General features: G+C 33.0%; 1 protein-coding gene across 15 annotated transcripts in view; it reads right to left on the bottom strand.

Annotated features, from left to right (window-relative positions):
- LOC145287875 (fibronectin type-III domain-containing protein 3a-like) overlaps positions 1–20,602 on the bottom strand; it is a 791,938-nt gene that overhangs the window by 230,575 nt on the left and 540,761 nt on the right. The window lies entirely within an intron of this gene.

A 20,602-nucleotide genomic window follows, 5' to 3' on the forward strand; every position in this document is an offset into this window, starting at 1 on the left:
TTAGTATGACCAGGTTCAACATTGCTTCATTTTGGTGATCTAACTGGGATATCAATGCGAATATACCATATATTGATGACGATATGATATGAATGGAAAACATTTGAAAAATTATTTCTAGGTAAATAATAAGACATTCCGGTTCAGTTAGTAAAGATACGGGGTGTTTCTTTTAGAGATGGTCAACTTTAAATTGATAGCTATTTTCATTAATTGCAGATTTGGCAACTATTGGTTATTTTGAGTTAAGTTTGGTCTGGCAATTCATCATGAAGAAACTAACACCCAAACAGCATTTGAAAATTGCGCAAATGTATTTTGAAAATCATTTTGAAATATTTAATCAAACAAATAATTTCATAAAATAGACCAGTCAACTGGACACCTAACGTAATGTACTTGAAATAACCCTTATCCCTGAGTGGCTTCCGGGCCTTGATAAGTGGTGATCACTGTAAAAAAAAAAAAAAAAAAAAAAAAAAAAAAAAAAAAAAACCTTGTTCATGCGATTTAACCCCATTAGATTTTCTTTGAGAATATATGAAGTTCAATGTCTCCATTGATAAACCAGACACAATAGACCACTTGGAAGACAACATTCGATGTGTTATTGCTAAAAGACCTCATTTAATACGCATTGTTTGCAATTTAGACCTCTAGATTACCCCATATACGCACGAGCCATCTTTAGAATAAGTTCACATGTTTGTATAATAAAAATATTTTTCAGTGATTTATTTCAATTCAAAGTTTGCCACCTATACAAAAAACCCCTAATAAAAGGTCTGCTAATTATAAATGACTTATAGGATTAGAGCATAGAAGTTCAATGTTTGTAGCAGTATTCAGCAGAAATAACAAAACAACATTAATCTAAGTCAAAATAATTGATATGAAGAGTATTTGAATGGTGAACAATTACGACAAAAATTATCTGAAGGAGGCTTGATATTTCAGCAGTCGGAAGATTGTGAATATAAAAACAATAATAACCGTTTGAAACCTGTAAAAACAAAAAACACAAAAAACAAAACATCATTAAAATAGAGCAAGTCCATCTCAAAATCCTTGAGAAAACACTTCATATTTCCAAGGTTACATTTACAAAAGACAATGACTATAAATTTAATGTTAGATAAGCATTGTCGAATATTAAGGTAGACGTTTCAAATTATAAAACAGAAAGAGGGAGAGAGAAAATAGAGGAAGACGTAACGCACATATATATATATATATATATATATATATATATATATATATATATATGTGTGTGTGTGTGTGTGTGTGTGTATACACACACACACACCTAATGTCACCTTTCCTGACCTGGATATACATGCGACTGGGGACCGCTTGTGAATTTAATATTCTTTTAACATGTCCTTCTTCAGAGGAAACCGATTCAGTTTGCCTGGGGCGAAAAAAAAAGAAAAAAAAAAAAAAGAAAAAAAAAAAAGAAAAAAAAAAAAAGAAAAAAAAAAAGAAAAAAAAAAAAAGAGAACCAAAACCTTCGTTGCCGACCATTACTTAGAGACATACAAAGCAACAGGTTGTATAACAATTGGAGAATCATTGACTTTAATTGATCATCAATTCCTAAGATTATAGAGAACACCAAGCCATTTCAGCTGTACAACAAGGATTCGAGCAGTTATACTGCTTTTAAACTGAAATGTTTTAAGCTTTAAATCGCTATTTCAACAAATAGTTTGATAACTATAAATCTCTGTTAAGCCGAACTTTGGACACTGCTCCTCCAAGGCATCATCTCCTCTATTGCATTTAGAGGAACAGGGTCAGGATCGATTCCTAACGCCTGCGGTGTTTCACACAGAAGTATGCCAAGGAATTTCAAGATATTTTTGGCACTGCTTCAAGCATGTTAAAAGCACTATCACCTCTCATTAAACCAATCTTGCATGAAACTTGCCCGGACAGAGAGTGGAGCAAATATTCACATATTTGCTCATCTAGAAAGCTATGGCTGGTTTTATATTATAAACTAGTTCGATTCATGTGAATTGCACAGTAATATTATTTATCTTTTCATTTGCATCAGAATTGTCTACCATATTCGTCTGATCATTATATAATATTAGAAGGGTTATTTGGCTTTATCCAGAGTAAAAAATTTAACATTTTTATATTAAAACTTCTATCTACTTCTTTTTCTGGCTTGCTTCTGATTTCTCCTCTTTCTGCCCAATCCATTCAGGTTGTCTAGCTTGGTACACAGAGACAGACAAAACTCTCATACAACAAAAATGGTTGGATCATTCTATCGCTCCAGTAGATATCTCATTGCTGATACAGTTCTCTACCTGTATAAGAGCCAAGTATGGCCTAGGATGGAGTACTGTTGTTACATCTTGGCAGGAGTTGCTTGAAGCACCTATCCTGCCTTGACAGAGTTCAAAACAGACTCATCTACTAGGTGATGCCCTTTTCTCTTCTGTGCAACCTCTTTCCCCACAGAAGAGACACTGCGATCCTGTCTCTGCTCTTCCACTAGTCTGCTTTCCAGCTGACTACAATATTGTTGTTGCAAGTTCAATGTAAACAAGTTCTTATTGAACCATTCTCATAAATAATTTAATTATACCATTTTACCACTACAAACGATTATTACGCAACTGTCTCAATAACTACAATACACACATTAACCCTTATCCTTGAGTGGCTTCCGGATCTTGATATATGGTACCCTCTTTGTAAAAAGAGTCATTATGAAATTAATCGCCATTTTCTTTTCAAATTAGTACATAACACTGAAAAACCATCCCTCCCTGGCGAAACCTGATCTAGTTGGCCCTCAGAATATTTTTTTCTAAATTTTAGATATTACTCATCCAAGGCAACGCTGATCAAGACTATACCAACTTTGTGGGTATTGGTTTTGTATATATATATATATATATATTCGTTGAATAGAAAATCATTTAAACTGCTTTTAACATTTTTAGTAACTTGGGTATAAAAATTTTTTTTTAAGATATTTGCATCTAATAATATTACAGATAGAGATTAAAACATTACTGCAAGAAAATTAATTATAAAGTTTTATATAAAAATTTATTACAATTAATAATTTAATAAGAAAACGATACTGTAATATTTAAAATTTAACTTTCACAATCTTACTAAAGAATTTTTTTAAATTCATGAAAACCAAACGATATATGCATGCATGGTCCCAACTGAGGCATAAAAAATGTCTAAATTCAGTACGGGACAGAGTTAGACACCAGGGTCGTTTTTTTAACGTAGAGGGAGTTAGACACCATGAAAAACGGTTAAATAGGCATACACAGAAAATTTTGGACAAATATGGAAAAATAGTCCCCAAAATGGAGTGTTTTTATTAGCCCTTAAACAGATTCTGGGGCATACCCAAGAGTTATCACAAATTATAGACAAACAAAATTATATAGAAATCAGTTAGTTACAACTTTTCAGAAAGTTTTATGAAAATCCAAGATATCAATAAATAAGAACAAACGTGTCAATTTTAGCCATTTTAACCTAAAAGGCACCCCTAGGGGTGAGACTGGAGCTTTCCTGGAAAATCTGTTCTGTTACTTTTTTACTCATTATGTTTAATGTTTGTGCAAAATTTCAACAAATTCCAAAACATAGTTATTAAGAAAAGTGCAGACGAACGAACGGACAAGGGTGAATTTACAGGTGCACCCTCCTGTTGTTGGGAGACCAAGAAAAAAAAAAAAAAAAAAGAGTGATACAATAATCAAAGTAGAAAGACTGCAAAACAACAAGTAGGGACAATTAATATTTGACTGACATGAACATAGCGATATCTTTTTAGAAGAGAGATTCTAGATATATACATATATTTTGTTATATTTTAATTAAAAGAATGTTTTTAAAATGAATATAAACTCCCTTAAAATGTGGTTTGAAATAAGGACAGTCCTATAAGAAAAATCTAACATGTAGGTTCTTCTACTTTCCAGTTATCTGATATCTTTTTAACTGCTAACACTTCGCTCTCATTGCTGAGAAAATTTAATTCTGAAACCTGATTCTAGTCCATAAAATTTAAACTCAGATTCTGCATTATACCAACCTTGACTAAACTCCAACCTATGGTGTCCTCTTGCCAAACTTTCACAAAAACACTTAACTAGCTACAACCACTATATACGATTTCCCCCATTCTCTATCTGTGCCTAAATCTAAATATAGATTCCATGAACAAATATTATTTCCCAGAACTGCCCGCCTGTAGAACACTGTTCTACTGGCCTACCTCCCAGTTGAATAGTAGCCTTCAAATTTAATGTAAACAAGTTCTTGTTGAGCCGTCCCCATAAATAATCAAATTCTAACCAATTTACACCATTAACGATTACTACACTACCACCTTACATTCAATAACCCTTATCCTCGAGTGGCCTTTGGGCTTGGATAATTAGTAAAAATTAATAAAAGTAAAAAAAATTGATGAAAATAAACTACGTTTTGATTACAAGTTTGTGACTATATTGTAAAAAGTCAAAATTAAATCTTATCTGAAACTTTTTTTTTTCACTATTATTAATTTAAAAATTTAAATTCTTGAGCCAAATTTTATAGTTTTATTTTATTTTTTTTTTGTAAAAATATTTAATGTCAATCCTTAAGGGTTTCTTTTTTTATATTATAGATAGCACCAGGTATATACAGCTAATTATCAGATCGAAACATCATATATAGCGTCATCTGCTATGACGTGTATTGTGAATAAACGGACAGGAATAATAGAAGCTTAATAAACAGAAAAACATTTTCTTTGCATCTGTCTTTGTTTATTCGAAGTTCTGTCTATTCATTCATAGAAACTCATTAATTGGTTAATTTATAAAATACCTCATTGCAGTTTTTATTATTTGCTATTTAAAACATATAAAAGCATCAAACTAATCTTAGGGAAATATTCCCTACTAGCTGGCGTTGCCCGGGTGTTTGGAAGTGTGTGTTGAAAAAAAAAAAAAAGTGGTAGTAGGCAGAAAGGCTCGAACCCGTACCGTGAAAGAAAAAAAAGAATGTGAAAAAAAAAAAAAAAATTATGTTTGCTGTTGCGTCCATCGCCAAACCGGAAGTGACATGTGTTTAAATTAAGGCTAGACAATCGAAAAGAGAGGATGACTTTCGAAAATATCAGCAAAAAAAAAAGCGACCCCTCTCTGTAGAAAAAGTGCCCAGTTGAGGGTGAAGGAATTAATGTTTGTGGCTAATTTTTCGATATTTGTCGTCCGAAGGGTCGAGCTTCAAAATGAAATTGATCTTGTGAAAATCAGTCGCCTTTGTCGAAAGTTTGAGGCAGACATACAAACATACATTTAAACAGACAGGTGAGATTTGTTTTTTTAAACTGATATATCAATCATCTAAGAAACTGTACAACTCCAGTAAAAGACCTCAGGTACATGATAATCAAGACTATCCCTGTAACAGGTTATGAAAATTAAACTTAAGACTTGTTACATCCAGAATGAAACAGCAATTTTCAAACTTCAGTTGCATACATAACTTAAATCAATCCTCCTTTCACTCTTTCTTTACCTTTGGGCGAGTTCATAATTCCAAAAACGTAGTAACAGGTGATAACAGTCATAGGAACACGTCTTATTATATAGCTAAGTAACACACTTGGAGTAACTCATTTGAAGAAAGAAAGAAAAAGTACCTTCATAACGATTAATTTTAAGCGAGATTGTTTGTTGTAAGGTCCACCACATGTAGAAATGTGGGTTTGATATAGACAGCAGGATGTTGCTGGGTTGTTAACAAGAGACATCTGGTTTAAATATGTACTATCACTATTGCAGATTAAAAGAGGGGGGGAACGTATAGATACTTAACGTACAAGATATATCAGGTGTATTTTGTTATTTTTTTGTTCGTTACATATCTTTAATAGACTAGCTGAATGCTTAAAATGTTGTTCAATAAACTTAAGATTTACTTGCCAAGATAGAAGAGAGAGTAGAAACCCGATTTCATATCAAACATTTTCTATTTCAGATTTATCTATATGCTACTATTGTTAGTATTTATCTCCCTCCCACTGTGAGAAGAGGTTACACAAGGTTGGAAAGTGGGGATGGAAAAGCCCCCCCCCCAAATGCTTGAGCAGCCCCGCTGGCATGCCACTGGCATACTTAGGAGGTAAGCAATGAACTACCTCCTTCTCAAAGGGAAAGAAGATAAAGCATGAGGGGATTGGACCTTCTAGAACTGCACAGAACCGTACCGCAGCCAGAGAGAGAAAATATATTTACGGTACTTAAATGGAATGTGTTCTAATGAACTCATAGCACTTGCATCCCCACGACATACATACTAACCCAACAAGCAACAAAATCCCACCCCTTTCACCTTTGAGGTCCCTAAATGCCGGAAAGCCTATTGGACTTGATCCTATATATATATATATATATATATATATATATATATATAATTTATTAGCTTTTCATGTACATACATATATATTATAAAGTAATATTTTCGATACTTACATCAACGATGCTTAAAAAGTGAATAGAGTTTAGTAGTATAAAATAGTGTCTGCATCGTTTGCTTGGCATACTTATGGCAAGTAAGCTACACAACAATTATTTTTCTTACTAGTGATGGTCCTGAGGGAGAGGCTTGCCAAGTGGAGCAAAAAGGTGGCTGGGTTCGAATCTCATGACCAGCAGGAAATGTTATCCTACACTGATAATTGCATAAACATGAAGCACTAGTGTATGTAGGTAAAAAAATGAATTTAATTCTAAATAAATATGTATTACACATGCACACATGAAATTAGCTTCATAATATTTTTAATATCCATATGTTTTGTATTAACCAAGATTCATCCGTATGGCTTTATATAACTTCTTACGATCATATATATATATATATATGAAATTTTATTTTTTATGGATGCAACGAATGGTGAAAAACAAGTTGAACAAAACGTTATTTAACACTGAAACAAAGTGTACATCCTAGAGTAGTACGGCTGAACCAATGTAAACATGATAACAATCAAGACAAAGACAGCCGTTTGAACCATGTAAACAAAAATAGGTGTTTAGACTCTGGCAAACGGGCAAAATGCGATAGTGCTCAGGATCACTGCTGCAGTGGTATTAAACAAGACAAAAAAAAAAAATTAAAATTTTTTTTTTTTTTTTAATTTTAAAATTTCCTTGGAGTTAAAATTCATGCAGCATCCCTGAATCCAGAAGAGAATCTCATTCGCTCCATGTATACTGGTTTCACTTTCAAAATATGTGTGGTTCCTTCTTTTACACTTCTCTCATTACCAATAACACACCATTCTGAAGTGTTGAAATGCGAGTAAAACACGTTTGGAATTATTAAACATTTAATTTATATTTATTGAGTATTAATAAACTGTAAAACTTTTCAACGCATTATCAATTTTCTAAGATTTAATGTTATTAGTTTTTGCAAATAAAATACTAAAGTTTACAAATTCTAAAAATTTTGGCTTCGTACCTTCAATTTTAGTAGGTCCGAAAAATCAATTTCTGTCTGCTCTTCTCTGAAGTCTTTATAAACATTTAAGTAATTATAGTTTTAATGTCTATTCTTTTTTTTTTTTTTTTAAATTAATTGTTTGGCATCTAACATCTCAACTTATTATGTTGGATTTTTAAAGTCTAATCCAAACAGCATTTAAGCTGACAAATCAAACTGCGTTTCTGAAAGGTAAAACTCAGTCAGACTATGGCTTATCATCATCATCTATATAACAAAGTAAAGTAGATTTTCCAGTTTATATTCAAACATTGTAGATTGTATATATGGATTTCTCTCATAAGATAACTGCAGTTAAGCAACACTGAGCCTGGTCAAATGGATGACCATTTGAGAATGCCAGGCGCTGTATTTAGTACAACTTCAGCACTGCCTTGCAAACACTGCAAAAACCTAATATCGTCACCTTTCCTGACCAGGGTACACATGTGATTGGGGATTGCTTGTGAATTCCTTTGACATTTTCTCCTTCAGAGGAAACCAGTTCAAATAGCCAAATTTCTATTCATTATTGCGTTACTATGTTACTGACAATATAATAACATACTCAGCTATAATTTATTAAAACAATTACTTAGTCCAACTCAGATGACTTAAGAAACATTTTTCAATAATTAAATAAAAATACAAAATCAGCAAGAGGGATAACTCATAAATTGAACAATAACAGAAGTTGTCTACCTTAGATTTAAAGATGTGCAAGCAAATAAAAAATTAAATTGACTTCACTGTCTCGGGCAACACAGGGTAGATACAGCTAGGTTAAGTTAAAATCTTAAAAAAAAGAAAAGAAAAAAAAGGGCAATTTTTATATAAATGTTGTACAAACCCATTTGGTATTTGTAGCCATCATTTGCTCCTCCCATCCATTTCATCCTAGAATATATGATATTCAACAGAAAAGCAGGTGTCACCCAGAAAAGACTAATTGAAATTAAGGTTAGTGAAATCCAGATGGTCTATGGTCAGTGGATTGTGTACAATAAGTACAGCTAAAAATAAATTGGTGGCAAGCGCTTATCTATTAATCCGACCAACAAGAGATAACGAAGTAACAGTCCGAGTTCACTGTAATAATTAATTACATTCAGCTTTCTGCAAAAAAAAAAAAAAAAAAAAAAAAAAAAAAAAAAGTTTCTATCACATGTGAGGCAAGAATTGGTACTTTTCCAGATTAGTCAACACAGCAGAAAAGGTAAAATAAATAAATGTACAACGAGTAAATCCTACCAAAGGCAAGCCCAGTTACTCTTCTACCTACCTGGATATGTCTTCAGTTTTAACTTATTTTAAAATGCTTTTATTTTACTTAAAAATAAAATAGTGTAAAGTCTGTCGAATTAGAACAAAAATCAAAATGGTGGTCACAGTCCAGCCTTCATAATCTAGCTGAAAATTTGAAAATTAAACAAAATGATAGAACATTACATTTTTATACGATTGGTGACATTTATGAGATGTATTTCGTCATTTGTAACTCCATATACGGTAGATGTTTCAACTGTTCAACAGAAGAAAAAAAAAGATTAAAACCTCTCTACTATCCAGGTTATTTAGTCGAGATTTAGTGATAAAAGGTTTTGTTTGAAGCTGTGCTGCTGGGGGATGTGCAGCTTTCGATCGTTGGATAACTAAAATATATTTCATTTGAGTATCATGAAGTGAAAACCCAGAAACCAGAGTACAAGCAGAATCCTGTTAGAATTTTCTCACTACATAAGTTTAATAAATAATCACAGCATTTTGTTTTTTTTTTTTTTTCTAACAAAATATTAAGAGGGAAACACTCTCTTGATCCTAAAATGGGATTTTCCAAAAGAGAAAAAGAAATCAAGGAAAATTTGAAAAGCAACATCGCTGCATCCCCTAAGACAATCTATAATAGGTAAAGTATTATTCTTACCAACTTTCATGTTCGTATTAGGTCTAACAAATTTTTGTAGGGGGAAAGATTATAAAATATGCTATAATTATTAAAACTATATAGTGAGTTTTTAGCAGGTAGACAATTTTTGTTTTAGAAAAGAACTGGTTTCTTGTTGAGAATTTCCCCTATTTGAAAAAAACAAAGATAAAGAGAAAATTTGTATAATGTACGTACCAGTGACAAAAAGATATAATAGTCTCCAAAATCATATAAATTGACCAAATAGTTTTATTTTTACAAAGAAAATTATTTTTAAGTGCTTAATCAGAATTCCTAGAAATTACAACAAAAATCTTAAAATGTTTGAATTATTGAGTTATCACCTTAGTTTCTTAAAATTATTTACAAGATGACAATGCAAGACAGTTACTCCTCTCTTACACGTAATATTTGATCTTTGTTAAAAATAAAACTATTTTATCAATTTACATAAATTTTGGAATATGATATTTTTGTTCTGTCATACAATTTTTTTTTTTTTTTTTGATATAGGAGAAATTCTGAACAAGAACCGAAAACTGAATATAGGAAATTGCTTTGTACTTGTGTCTTGATTGTTTTCGATTCAACAATGAATATTTGAATAAATTAAAAAAAAAAATAAAAAAAATAATGAGAATTAGTACAGTTGTTGTTTACAAGACTATAAATGGTGTTTAAATTCTTCGAATTACTGAACTCTAGGATTTTCCTATTGAATTCAGGAATCTGCACAGAATTTCAAATGGGTCCCATTATTTAATACACAGGAGTAGTATGATCTCGTTCCGTCAGCCATGATTGGGTAGAAGTCCAAAGTAATTTGCTATTGTATTTTTGATTGCCCAAACTGAGGACTGAACCTTTAACTTTCAGAAGAATGCAACTTACAACTGAATTTTACCAAGTACTCTAACCACTGTGCCACGGGCCTGAAGAATCCAAATAATCAATCCTCATCCCAAATATTCACAAATGTGAGACAATGTTTTATATAATTGCAAGGGGATGGTAATGGATTTTGTCTGCCATTGAAACTACTGTAGGAATACTTTTTCGTAGGTGCACTGGTACATTCATGAAGAATGAGGGTGACCATTTTCACTTTTCTTGACTACAGAACTTCTATAATTACAAAAGCATTACCAATGTCGATCAAGGCGTGTGTACGAAGTGTGATGATATATGGATGGATTGATTGATTGGTTGTTTGTTTGTTTTACGGCATATCAACCCTTTTCAAGTTATTTAATGCCGAATCCAGTTATTTTGAAGAAAATATTTTTTAATAGAATATTTTTTTTTTTTCAAGTTGGTTTCTATTTAACCCATAGTTGGGACCCTAACAGGTACTACCACTCCAGGTCAGAGTGGACCTGGAAGCAATGGCAATTAAAGGGTGGCTCCACGCTCCCCAAAGCCCGCAAGCTGGGGCCTCACCATCGGATATAGTTTAAGGTCATATCCAGGACCAGGATATATGGAAGTAAAACCTGAAGAATTGAAGGCATGCACGGAAGAAATAATGTGAGAATGATATGATCGATGTTTTAGACGGATATGATGATTTTTCAGGAAGATTTTATCTGGACAGCACAGGGAAATGTGTGCAGAACAGGAGATTTTAATAACATCGTTATGTTGGAAGAATGGATGATAGGTCTGGATTAGCAGTTGTAGATGGAAGGTTTAATGATCAAGAAAAACATGTAAGAAAATGGTAAGGATAGATTTGGAAGAGGGATCAATAAAAACCTGGTCAGCGATAGGTTAGTTTGATAGTCAATTACTAAAAGCTGTATAATACCTGCCAAACATGCAAAACTGATGATGATGATAATGATGGATATTCATATTTCCTTAAGTCTCTTCAGAGATGGCACAAAAAGTCTAAACATCCCTATCTATGACATAATTTTACACATTTCTCTTTAAGTTTACTCTGCATGCTTCAATTATTTCTACATCACATGATCTAATCAACCAATCGGATATCAACCCTCATATATGGAGCAACAGAGAAACACATGATCAAACTATGTTAGTCATACTTATTAATCCAACGCATTAGGAAAACTACCTCTACACTTAATCTAAAAAGCATATTACAGAGACTGCACTAACAAACAGGTAGTATTGTTGATAATCTGCAAATGACATTGAAGCTTGATTGAACATACACTAAGATTCGCCTCAGAGAGAATAGCCAACCAAGTGCTCCGATGGATCCCTGATGAAAAAAAAAAGTAAAAAGAAAAGAAAAGGAACACCAAAAATGAACCAGAAGTGAATAATTGAGAATGATTTAATTGCAATGAGCAGAAGCTGGAGGGATGCCGTGGATCTAGCTTCAGATCAAAAACAATATGTCGCAGGATGCGCGAGTTTTTAAGTTTAACTAAGTAACATACTGCTGTGATCGTATTAATACACCAGTTCTCAAAATTAAGTTATGTTGAACCTGATCAATAATTAGATGGGTGACTATCTTAGAATACCAGGTGCTGTATGTCAAGCCCGGTCTCAGTGACTTTGCAAGCCGTAAACCAGCTACAAAGAAAACAAAACGACAGCCCTGGGTTGTTTGTTGTGACCTGCATGGATTAGACATTGACTGGTGATGACAAATTTCAAATTTTCAGAATATGTAACAAACGTACATCGATATTTACTTCCTAACAATAGGTTTTTTTGTTTTTTTTTTAAATCAAAATAACAAATAATCCCTATTTATATGTCTCCCTATGATGGCAGAGTTTGATATGAGGTCAATTGTTAATGTAGAGAAAATCCATGTCTAAATGTCTAAGTCTAAAAGAATTTCTCTTTCACTGATTGAAGACAAAAAAAGAAAGTGTAGTATCAGAACAGATACTACACTTTGGTCATAGCCAAAAAGCAAAACAGAGCCTTTAGAAAAGTGAAAAAAAAAAAAAAAAAAAAAAAGATCCAAAGAACAACAATTCTATGGAATTCATTAGTGGATATAATTACTGTTCATTCTCTTAATTTTATATTTGTAAAAAGGTGAGGACTTAAATGAACTGAGCCAACTCTTGTATGTACACATTCCCATACGTTTTCCTGAAACAAAGTAACATTTGTTCTTAGAAATGTAAACAGAATTATCATTGTTTTGTGTTGTATCACAACTGATGCTGTTTCTATGTGATTACGAAAGTGAAGCTTGTTTTGTATTGATTTTGTATTTATTATTTTAGAACTTTTCTTTTTAAGTTTTCCTTGCACAATGATATATTCCTAAATGGTTTTTTTTTTTTTGACTTCTGACGTTTGATTGACATGGTCGCAACAATGAACATTTAACAGAATAGGCATTCGGTCTTTTAAATTTTATGTTATTTTTTCTTTGTAATCTATTATATGAAGTAAAGTTGTATTTTCTATTTGCCTATATATATATATATATATATATATATATATATATATATATATATATGTGTGTGTGTGTGTGTGTGAGCATGTCCAGTTAAAAAAAAAACACTCAGAAACCTTAAATATTCAGTTATGGTGGGGGGGGGGGAGAAAAGAAAAATATTTGTTCGCTAGGGACAAAATTAGTGTATGGTGAGAAGACAGGGAGTTTAAAAAAATTACTTTCGTTCTTACAGGTTATGGTTCGGAAAACATTGAAACTAGGTCAAATTTTCTTAACCAGGATCCTGAGCAATGCTGAGTAGTCTTACCAGTTGCTTAATAAAACAATACAAATGTATAACACCACAATATGATAAAAACGAACACTTATTGCACACTTGCTAAAAGTACAAAGGCTATTATGAAGCAATTTGGTTCAAATGAAAGTGCAGTATGAAATACAACTTTCTGAAACATTTAACGATGGCAATTCGTCCCAATAAACAAATTCCCTGATAAATCTGACATTTATTAACAATAGATATTAAAGAGACTAGAGTCTGTTTAATATCACTTGAATTAACTTCCATAATTCATCAGTAAAAATGTTCGCATTTAAGTGCTTAATGTTATTTATACATTATTCTGGTATTTTAATGAAGGTTGTGTTTCCGCAGTGGAATAATTCTCTTTTTCAAATTTGATAATTCACACAAAAATTAAATATATCATTCGAATCACTATTACTATTCTCATTTCTTTTTTTCTGCAACATTTCGTCTGAGGTGCATCTTTTGAAACATGGGAATCTTTGGCACATTTTGTAGACAGCATTTTTCACCAATGGACACTTGAAATTCCAACAGGCCGTGCTCATTCTCCATCAACAGCACAAATTTCGTAAACAGCTCGGAATTTCAAAACTGACATTTTTTAGCAATTAGTTCCCAAAAGCACCGACAGAACTCCTCTTTACTAACACCGTAACTTGCACCAGGAAATCTCCGTAATCCTGAAAGGAAAACTGATAGAACTTCTCTTCACTTAAGCCATAATTCACAACATCTCATCTGCGATGTCAAAAACTCAACTGTCCTCCACAATTAATTCTTCTTAAAGCAGCTATTCTCCTCATATGCAAATTAATGACATATATAAAAATAATTCATCTACAAGCCAAAATGTTTTAAAAAAATTTTTTTTTTTTCTTTTACTGTTCCAGATTCCAGCACCTGAAAGACCGACCAGATGCACTACCGCTTGTGAGAGTAGTTTTTTCTACTACACTTGTATTTACAAGGTTGAACATTTAATCCTTACTACAGGCAATAAAACTAAGAATAATATAAAAATTAAGTAACACTTCAATCCAGTCATGATTGATAACAATCCACCTCCATGGGTAAAATAAAGGGCTCAATTAGTTTGAAATTCTGTAAAGATTTCTGAGTTTGAAAAACAGTATGGCATGATTACTATGCTATAATCTCCAACCCTCTCTTCTCTTTCTTGGATATGTGCTACACAGCTGAAAAAATGTTATGGTGTAATGACTAAGCTATGATCAGATGGTTGCAAACTGGAGAAAAGGATCACTGCATTCCAACTTCAGCAATTTGCTATTTGTCAGATTAGGGATGCTTTACAAGCTCAGTGTCTCAAGTCGTCTAGACATGTACAAAAGATCAATTCCTCATAAAACCAACGTATAGTAATTGATCCTGACATTTTGCAGAAATCTCTGTAATCCTGATTTTACTGGCCTTCCTGTTTGATGTCTACTCTATGGATCTAAATGCAGTTGTGGCAATACTTTTAAAACAAGCGTTTTACTGATCATAAAAAAAAAGTTTCTGACTTGCAATAGCTTTGGCATAAGCGCACGATGATCAAGTAGATGCAGGTGTGCATATTGAAAGAAATGCTTCCTTCAATTGTACTTAATCAAAAAACTTATTGTTGGTGAGATTACAGATGTCTTATGAACTCTGTTTCTAAAGTGGTTTAGCCATTACATCATGCCACATCTTGCATTATCTCCATAACATGCCTGGATATCCCAAGCATTAGGGAGTATGGTAAAGTGAGGACGACGTGGCTTAAGTACATAAGAAATGATTTGACGGCATACAATATGATTGGACCAGACTGCATAGATAACAAACATGAGATTGTTGCTTAGTGCTGCTCAACCCAAAGTCTGGAACATTTGTAGCAATCTAAATACTAGAACTGGATGATTGGTAAAATGACTTCTAAAAAAAAAAAAAAAAAAAAAAAATTGTTTGCTCTGTTATGATATTTGATTTTGTTCATCATCGCAATGGAATGTCAAGTGAACGAAACAGCTTTTCTTTTTTACCATTTACTTTTTTTGTTTAGATTTGGTTGTTTTATTTATCAGCATATCAACACATTTTGGGTTATTTAATGCAAAATCCAGTAATTTTGGAAAAAGTTTTTATGCCTGAGGTTTTTTTTTTTTTATATATATATTCTAATATTTATTCATCGTGTTTGGTTTGATTGTTTTGACATATAAACCCTTTTCGGGGGTTTTAATGCCAAATCTGGTCATTTGTTTATGCTTCAAGTTCTTAATATTGATTTGGTTGTTTTGTAGAAGAAAATTGTTTGTCCTTAGTTGAGTTTTGCAAAGGGAGAAAAAAAAAGTCTATCAATGTTTGATGCATTTTAGGACAAGAAGCTAGTATCTTCAGACTGGCCTGATCTGGTAGTACGTTCCTTTCTTGCATTTAATCAAGTTGTTAAAAGCTCCAGATACGTTCGTTAGATTTGTGCTGTTTATCGAGAAGTATCAATGCCTCAAAGTATTGCCTGTCGTTGGTTTTTGTATTTCAAAGCAGGAAATCTTTTTCTCAAGACAAACCACACACCAGTCAATTACGTTGATGTAGAACATATGAATAAACTTCAGAAATTAATGTCAAACGACCTGAGAATTGACAAAGCAGATACATTGTGATAAATACATTTTTTTTTTAATTCACAAACTTCATTAAATGTGTAAAATTCGGAAACAATCCAAAAATATTCCTTGATTAAATGTTATTAAAGTTGAAAGTGATTCTAAAATTCTTACATTAAAATTTTGTGTGTGTGTGTGTGTGTGTGTGTGTGTGTGCATATATATAACTTGATCTGTATAATACTTAAAAAATGAGTGATTACTTGATCTACAGTAGATTAGGAAGATTAATTAATCTGTAGAAACGCCTTCATATATTTGATGATTACCAATACCAGCAAGTTCATACACATATAAAAACTTAACTAACATTGTCAAAGGTATATTTGTGCAAGTGTAGAAGTAACATGTTTAGTCGACTTATGCTTACGAATTTCAATTTTTATTTTTTTCAAGTTGGAGCTCTGAGCAGCTATTTTTGCCGGCTAAAAACCCAATCGAATTAGTCCCACAGATCCAAATTTCTTATATATCAAGTTTCAAGTATAGGCTAAAAATTGACAGAAGAGTTTGGTAGAGACCGTTCTGCAAATAGGCAGACAAGGTCACACACATGCACATACATATATATTAAACAGTTTAGTTCACATAGAACATCCAAATCGACCAATTCCTCCACTCTACTCTTGGTATATTTTCTAAAGTAAACGGTTTGAAAAATTCTTTGCAAGTTCAAAGTAGTTCTGATATTATTTACAGTTTTTCTTTGGACTATTGTCATCACCAACATTAATGTTTATATCAACGATATGTTTCTGGCAGGTAGCTTCCTTTGGTGTATTATTTATAGTGACGTCTTTCTCATTTTTAGATGACTCTTTATACATTGAAAGCCAATGAAGTGTCAGTTTAAGTAAATAAGGAAATGAGTAAATTAAGGTATGCAAATAATCAGAAATCATTTTCAATTAAAAGATAAAACATCAGAAAATAGAAAGTCCAGAGAGCATGTCAGCCGAAATATAAAAATATAAATATGAAAGGAGAACAATAATCCTAAGAAAATATTGTAACTTTCTCATTTCTCCAAATAGCTATGTTATGGGGGTGAGACACCTGTTTTTAGTGTGTGAGAGAGAGAGAGAGAGAGAGAAAGCGAGATGGAAGGAGAGATAGACAGAACAAGAGAGAAAGAGTGGGAAGAGGAAGGAAGGATAGAGAAGGGGAGGGATAGAGGGAGGAAGGAAGGGGGGATAGAGAAAGGAGGGGAGGGGGATAGAGGAAGGAGGGGAGGGGGATAGAGGAAGGAGGGAAGGGGGATAGAGGAAGGAGGGAAGGGGGATAGAGGAAGGAGGGAAGGGGGGATAGAGGAAGGAGGGAAGGGGGGATAGAGGAAGGAGGGAAGGGGGGATAGAGGAAGGAGGGAAGGGGGGATAGAGGAAGGAGGGAAGGGGGGATAGAGGAAGGAGGGGAGGGGGGATAGAGGAAGGAGGGGAGGGGGGATAGAGGAAGGAGGGGAGGGGGGATAGAGGAAGGAGGGAAGGGGGGATAGAGGAAGGACGGAAGGGGGGATAGAGGAAGGACGGAAGGGGGGATAGAGGAAGGACGGAAGGGGGGATAGAGGAAGGACGGAAGGGGGGATAGAGGAAGGACGGAAGGGGGGATAGAGGAAGGACGGAAGGGGGGATAGAGGATGGAAGAGAGGAGAGGTTTTGACGATGGTAAATTTTATATTCTTACTTGTCTTTGAAACTAAAACAAAACGAAAGGTGGATGAGGGCAATGCTCTTTATCTCTTGAACATTCTCTTATCAAGTTACCACCCAAAGATTGGATTCACTTTAAGGTTTTTAGTACACAGATTCCAAAAGAGTGAAAATCAAAGTACCAAAAAGCCATTCTGAAAGAGAATTATAGCAGGAAGAAGAATGAGGGTCAAGAGATGGGTTTAAGGAAGAGATTTAGTCGAAACCAAAGAACCACTTAGAGTCGGAAGGAAATCAAAACTTCTAACCGGTTTAAAATGTGCTGTTAACTAAGCAAAAAAAAAAAAAAAAAAAAAAAAAAAAAGTGGTTTTTACCATTTTAGTGATCCACAGAAAATCAGAATTCACAAAAAATGTACTATATTTGCCGGCATTAAAAGTTGTTTTTTTTCTTCACTAAAAAAGAAAAAGTGAAACATTAATACCTCTTATTACTTAAAACTTAACATAGCTATTTCTATAACAAAACTTAACATAGCTATTTCTATAACACTGACAAACATTGGATTTTTATACATACTGGCAAGGGTATCCGATATTGCCCCAAAAAGTGTAAAATATTTCTAACAAAACTTCTATCTCTCTACCTCTCCATTTTTCTCTTTCTCCCCCTCCCAGTTTTACCCCTCTTTCTTCCTGCTCCAGAACTCATTTATAGAATAGATTTCTTTAAGAATTATCGGGATTTTTCTTACCATAATACACACAAAACACTGAAATAACGACCCTCTCTGACAAAAACAGGCCCAGTTGATCCCCAGTGAATGACTAAATTTGTCTAAATTTTAAATATTTATCCAGGGCAACATCGATCAAGAAAATACCAGCTTTGTCGCCATTTTCTTAATAGTTTTTAACTTTACGTACATACAACTGCCCTCAATATTACAAACTAGCAAAGCTACCCGGCGTTGCCCAGGGCCATAGAAAACAAAAGAGGTTTAAAGGTATGTGTAACATATTTATATTAAAATTTCTATCTCTCCAAATCTCAATTTTCTGTTTTCCCCAAGTTATTTGTCCACATATTTCTCCTCTCTTTTACATAATGAATAACATTGGCAATGGCTAAAAAGCTGACTCTCCCTGAAGAAAGTTCATACATAAAGAATGAATAATTTTGTTTTATTTATTATTTATTATTATTATTATTTTTTTTTTTTTAGAAGATTATACATCTTGGGCAACGCCGATCAAGAACATAAACTTTGTAGGTCTTTAGTTAGTAATTTGGGACTTTTAGCTGTACATACAAACACACAGATAACTGTCCTTTATACAATAGACAGTAAATAAATGCATTTCCATTCTGTCCTATGAATACATGTACTTTCATTCCCTTACTTCCTCTAAATAATCCCATTCAGTAAGTAAGAAACGTGTCTTATGTAGCCATTTCAAGTATTTAGAAGAAAATGAATAGCAATTCAGACAACCCTCATCATCTGAAACGAATTCGGAAAGAAATTGTCATGATTTCCATAGTGAGGCGTTTTCTTTCTTTTTTTTTAAATTTAATTTTTTAATTTTCAGTTGGAGAAATTTTCTTCTTTAACATCTTCAGATTGAGATGTTATTTTATTTTCCATTATGTTTTGTTGTTTTTTTTTTAAGTGTGTACACTCATAAAATAATGATTCCTAAACATTTGCAATGGAAGCATCATAAACCTATGATTTATTACTTATCTTGATAAGAGAAACATCATAATACTAGAAACTCTTTATGACTAGCCATAACCATAAAAACTTAATGACAATTAAGAAAAGATTACATTTGTATTAAGTCCATTACTATCCACACTGTAACTTAAGATGTACAAACAAGAGGTACACGCACACACACACACACACTTTTTAAGCAGGTTTAGTCCAATATCAGATTTTTTTTTAATTGTTTTTGATAATGTTATCGATGCAGTGGGTAAACTTTCTAGTTTCAGGTGGTAGTTTATATAATATGGCATTCAGAAAAATACCAAGAAAATTAAAAACGAGAAAACTCTGGTATTCAGCCATACTTGCTTAAATCATGAATTGTATATATAGCCTGCTCGGCGTTGCCCAGTCATAAGATATGCTTAAATATATTTTAATTCATGCAGATTACGTGTTTATTTTTATAGAGACAGTTCTCTATTGATTATTATATTGTACTTATATAGTAGTGATTTCAAAAGTTAAAAAAAAACAAAAAAAACATGACTTGGGTGCTATCAGCTAGAATCGAAACCAAAACCTTTTGCTCTTCAGTATTATTTACTAGCATAGTTGCCCAGGTGTTTGGAGGTGTGTGTGGAAACTCCGGGGTGGGGGTGGGGGTTAAAAATGTTTTGGTAGGTAAGGATCGAACCTGAACCTTTGAGGCAAAGTTGTAAATTAAAGTGTGAAAAAAAAAAAAAAAAAACGTGCGACGTTAACCATTGCCCCACCGCAAGATGCTAACGGAAACACGTTTGAATTTATTTAATTACTTGGATTTGGCAGGTGCCCGTTTTAAGGAGGTAATCAGGTCAAGTTTGACCGCGGGATAGTATTCATTTACTGCAGGGAACGCTTCCCAAGATGTTATAGGAAAAAGACTAACCCACATGCGGCGAGCGACAAATGTTGAATATTTATCTTCCCGAAATCGAGCAAATTAAATAGACAGGCAAGCTTCGTTGTTAAGTGTGAGATATTGCGATTTATATGTGATATAAAAAGTTTTAAAAAGTTGTGAAACGAGCGACCGCTTCTCTGAAAAAAGCCTTTTGTAGACATACAGAAAAAGCGAACACACATACATACATTTTCGCTTTTATATTTATAGATGGAATCACCCAATTGAAGACAAAATTTAAGCAAGAGTGCACGGTCCACAGAGTGTATATATATATATATACATATACACACATTGTAAATTTACATTCCAGTTTAAAAAAAAAAAAACAAGGCGATAGCCATTAGTCGCATGCTCTGATGTAATGAATGAATGTGTGAATGTAGGATTGACATGAAATTCTTAAAGATAAACTAAAATGACCGAAAAATGGGCTGAAATGACTTAAATAAAAAGTAAAGGACTTTT

This window comes from Euprymna scolopes, chromosome 11 (genome assembly GCF_053919585.1).
Source record: "Euprymna scolopes isolate OS-2025 chromosome 11, ASM5391958v1, whole genome shotgun sequence".
Taxonomy (NCBI): domain Eukaryota; kingdom Metazoa; phylum Mollusca; class Cephalopoda; order Sepiida; family Sepiolidae; genus Euprymna; species Euprymna scolopes.